This window comes from Heterocephalus glaber, unplaced genomic scaffold (assembly GCF_053883595.1).
Source record: "Heterocephalus glaber isolate CG9 unplaced genomic scaffold, H.glaber_assembly_v1.0 deba00001465, whole genome shotgun sequence".
In the NCBI taxonomy this organism is placed as follows: Eukaryota; Metazoa; Chordata; class Mammalia; order Rodentia; family Bathyergidae; genus Heterocephalus; species Heterocephalus glaber.
Genome location: NW_028258312.1, coordinates 26460011 through 26465220, shown reverse-complemented (window position 1 = coordinate 26465220; position 5210 = coordinate 26460011). Strand labels below are relative to the sequence as shown.

The window sequence follows — 5210 nt, the reverse complement described above, 5'->3', positions numbered from 1 at the left end:
TCCATCCTGCCTGGGACATGAATCTTCCGTTTGTCCAAATATGCTGTATTTCTCTCCAGGTATCAGATGGACTGTCACCGTATTGCAGTACTTGCATTCAAGTTACCTCTGTTTTACTTAATAATGGATCCAAAGCACAAAAGTGGTGCTACAAAAGGTTCACTAGAGCACAAAACCTGGAAGAAGAGATTAATACTATGTGGCAATGATGCATGGCATATAGGACAAATAATAGTCGATAATAGGTACAACATGGTCTGTGGTATTAAGCGTAATCTGGAGGTGTTGGAATGTGTCCTCCACAGATAAAGGAAATAGTGTACAAAAATAGTCACTGTAGAAGTTTGTGCATTATAATTGTTCTACAAAAAGTATTAACAAAATGCTATGGAAATTTTTAGAAAAGAGGCGACAACATGAGGAAAGAATGAGTAGAACAGTGTCCAGGAAGAATGTGGCATTTGTGCAGTGTCATGAGAGATGAAGGTATTGGTATGGAGAAGAATGAAAAAGGGATGTGGGCAGAGGATATTGCAAGTGGAGAGAAACATAATCAAGGCAATGGAGGCAGGAGATCCTAGCGTTTATTGGGGAAGTGGAAAATAACTCACTCTGGCTGGCAGTTAGGGCATATGTTACAGAAGATTCAGACAAAGGTCATAAATGCCCAAATAGTTTGGAGGTAATCCTTTAAGTAATAGAGAGCTACTAGGCTTTGTGAACAAGAAGATTATCTTCTGAAGAGCTTTGCATTAGGAAGATTAATCTGGCAGCAACAGACAAAATTGATTGAAGTAGAAAAAGATTGAAGACCAATTAAAAGGTTATTATGATAGTTCTGCAGAGGGGTAGTGAGAGAAGAGACCCGGGCAATGGAACAGAAGAGACCAATTCAAGAGTTGGCGAAAGTCAAGTCAATAGGAATTAGCAATTAATTGTAACTGGGTAGCAAAATGGAGAGAGGAGACAAGAGTGAAAAACTCAAGACACCGAGAAACTAGTATTAAAGACAGAAATAATAAACTCTACGGGATCTAGTGGAGCTGATCTGGAATTTTACTTGGAGCTCGTCTTTAGACACACTTAAGGTATTGTGCAACTAGAAATTCACACCCAGAGCACAGGAAAAAGGTCAGGATGGAATTTGGTATTTGTGTGTATGATGTGTGCACAAGTTTGTGTTAAACTTAAGCAATTCTTTGTTGACATAGTAAGTCCATGAGCTCACCAAAGGAGAGGCGATGCACACGAAAACAAGCCGAGGTACATTGGAAGACAGTCATTAGAGAAGCTGGATGAGAACCAGAGGACTAGCATCCCTACATCTAGAGCATCCTTTACTCTCTTAAATCAAAAATATCTGACATCATAAAATTTTTAATGTTGTCCTCTGTATTTCTTTAGTTTCAGAATAGATTTTAGGATATATTTATCCTTATCTTAGTAATAGCATGATTAAGAAAAATTTAAAATATTCATTATAGGTCAGAAATCTTAAAACATTAGCAATATTTACTCTTTTTCTATAGAGCAAACTACTTGGTATGTATTTTATTGGCAATCTCAAAAGTAATGAGTTTTGAGTTCATCTATTTAACACATATTTGTAAGTGTGGAAGACACTTAAAATAAAATTTTTCCTGGATCGAGAAATAGGGCCAGAGGCTGTCAAAGGAGAAAATAGAAATTTTGTCACTGACCCTTTAAGACATTTCTGTGCTTTATTTGCAAGAGAAATAATTTAAAGCCATTAAACTCCATGTATGGTGGCATTCACATATTCCTAATGTGACTTCTTAACTCTCATTGGTGAACTATTGTCACAGGAGACCAAAGTAGATTTCCCCTTCATTCCCTTCTCTCTTGAAGGAATCATTATTAGCTACTCACTTCTTGAAGTTATTCCACTCATTAATTTACAATTGATGTTAAATATTTTCCTGCATCATAAATGTGCCAAGCAAATTTCTAGATTTTGCAAATACAGCAGTGAAAAAATTGGCAAAAAATCATGTCTTTGTATAATCTGTGTTCTATGGAGGTTTTAGAAATGAATATTGATCAAAATTTTAGCAGACAAATTTTTGTTTCTAATGTTTCATTTTACACTCATATTCCCATACTTTGTTAATGTTACACTTATGTTTTGTAACTTACATAGCCATTACTTTTTTGATAGAGTAGTCACATGCCCTAAATAAGTGAATCAAACCTTGTTGCTGTTTTCCAAAAGAGAAGAAAAATAGAAAATTTCTTTGTCATCTTCTTGTTTCTTGCTATAAAATTATTGCAATTTTTTTGAATACCAGTCTTTTATTCTCTGAGAAGTAAAAATATCATAAAAGTATTTGGGAAAATAAGTGTTACATATAGAACATATTAAGAGAATTTCTTCAATAGAAGAAATATAACTAAGAAATAGAGAAGGGATAATACAATTACAAAATGTCCATTTTGCAAGTTCTATGAGAATAATTAATCTATATAGCAATAATTAATGGCTGCTAAAGTAAATAGATAAAAGGCCGATAGAAAGGTTATAATAGATGAACCTCTCAATCAACTTTAATAACATTAAAAGTAAGAAAATCACAATCATGTACTGCTGATAGAATCTACTAAGTACCTAGAATCACTTATGTTTTTACCAAATAAAATAAACTGAAATGAAACCTGAATCCTCATATTTAATCAACCTTACAGAACAAATTATTATGTATAAAAATATGTCTAGATAAATATGCTAAATGGATCTACAAAGTATCAATTGGCCACATATGAGAACTTCTACAGGGCAGACAACCTGGTGTATTTGACAGGAGAGTGGGCAGAGGGAAGAGCTGTGGATTAAAAGAAATCTAAGACAGATATCAATCAGATATATGAAAATAGTTTGTATTCAGATTCAAATCAACAATAAGGAAATATTTAATATTTATTTGTAATTTTGTTAGGTATGACAACGGTGCTGTGATTATATTCTTTTTTACTGTTTTGTGTTTATTTAATGGGTTTAATCATCTCAGAAATCTTTCTCTTCTTCAGATGTTTGATCCCCTTGCAAAATTTTTGGTTTTTGAACTTGAATGTAGACCTTTACTCCATCAATTATGTGATTTTCATGTTGCACTGCATTCTGAAGTGCTTCTTCTGAAGAAAAGTAAATCCAACACATACCTTTATGAAAGCCAGTCTCTTTATCAAAAGGAAGAATGCACTTTCGTGTATGGCCAAACTGAGCAAAGTGTTTTCTCAGCTCATTGGCTGTTGCAGTCCAAGAAATTTTCCAGACAAAAGCAACCTGCTTAGTAAAATTTGTACGCAGTGCCAGGGCACCTCTCTCTACGGAGGCTGCTATCTTTAGACTGTGTGATTATATTCTTTAAAATTCTTCTTTGCTAATGAGGTATATTAAAGTGTTAATGGATGATATATGTTGTTTGGACTTTTATTTTAAATACTTTAATACTGCAACCCCAAAAACAACTTCACAAAAATAACAGGGACTGAAAAAGAGATAAAAGTTCATCAAAACTTTTATAATTGTGAAGCAGACACCATTCTTACACTTTACTTTTAATACTTTATTGAATAAAAAACTTTTGGAAAGAAAGTGGAACATATGTTTTGTAATTCCAGTGTTATTTTCATCTTTTTAATTGTTGTTCTTTTCTTGTGTTGATTTTATGAAGCTTTCATCGGTGCTATTTTGGGGTACAAGAATAGAATGTCAAATATAGCTTCAGAAACATGTGCTTTCCATCCTCATGACTGGCAGCTAAGTGAAAAGAGACAAAAATACTTCAAAATGACAAAGGATATGATGAACTGGATTTGAAAGAATTGGAGAGGTAAGTACTCCAAGCCAAATCCATATTATGTGACATCCAAAGATTTCTGTAAAGCTTCCACCTTCATTTCCCCTGTGATTGTCATTGGCCTTAAACTTACTTAACTAGCATACCAGAAACTGACAGTTGGTCTGGTGATATCTGGACACTAGAAATCATCTTAACAATGTCAGTATACTATCAGTCACCAGGAAGTGACCTTTTCCCAGAACGAAATCTTCCTTTGTCTCTCTTAGCAAATGTTAACGCAAGTCTATGAGAGCAGGAGGACAGTAAGATTTACCAATGTTAAGACCCTGGCTAATAGGAATTCTTCTGTAAATTAACAACCATAGTTGAAATGCCTTGTGCATTTGTGCTAATGTCAACACAGCCTAATATCTGTCCTAGCAGATACAGAAGACACAATTTATTTCATGCAGTCACTGTTCCCCTCATTGATGAAAAGGTCACTTCTCTTTAATCCTCTATCTGTGATTAAACTAACTTGTAGCTGATGACCACAGCAGAAACCAAAGCCCACTCTCCAAATGAAACTCTCAGCAAAGGCATCACTTTTCTTATGCTGAGAGAGTTTCAGAAAAAGAAGGCTAAATGTTGCTAATTCTACCACTTTTATATATTAACTAATATTCTTTACACTAATATTCATTACACAACACACACCCACACAAATCAAGAATCCTTACACTTCCAACCTTTTTATGCTATTTTCCTCTATTACCAGGATGAGTCCACGTTCACTTGAAAATATTACATATCTCTAAATAATGCCCATGTTTTTCTTTTTAAAAAAATAATTTTATTGGTACATTTTAGGTATACAATATGACATTCACCATTGGAAATCTGAACCTTTACGTAGTCTATCTTGGTTCTTATTTTTTCCCCATTCCCCTGACCTCCCTTCAACCCCTCCACCGCTCCCTACTTACAAAGACTTTTGTTTCCGTTTTTTCATTTTCTCATGTTAATGCCCATGTGTTCTATTAGCAACCTCTGTTTGTTCTCTTCAACAAAAGCAATGCCTCGTGAATCTGATGGCTCTGAAACTTCCTGTTGTATAATGGATAAAACAGTTTTAATAATTTCTAATAACTTGGACTATCTTGATTATATGCAAAACTATATGCCTGCTTCTAGGAAAAAGAAAGGAAAGAGTGTTATTTTCTTCCTTCCAGCAAACCTGCCCACTTGCATTTCTCCTCAAGCAAACCAAGACTTGACGGTAACTTTATAAAGAAGAATGTGACTTGCAGCCATGGATCCTAAATGTTTTGATCATCTGCTCTGTTCGAGACTGTGGGCTAAGCCATCTGAAGGAACAAAGACGTATTAAACATGAAGCTGACACTCCTG

The 5210-nt window shown here is 34.4% G+C and overlaps 1 pseudogene; it reads right to left on the bottom strand.

Annotated features, from left to right (window-relative positions):
• Positions 1-2977: 2977 nt before the first annotated feature.
• On the bottom strand, positions 2978-4010 carry LOC101698808 (SRA stem-loop-interacting RNA-binding protein, mitochondrial pseudogene; annotated as a pseudogene).
• Positions 4011-5210: the final 1200 nt, after the last annotated feature.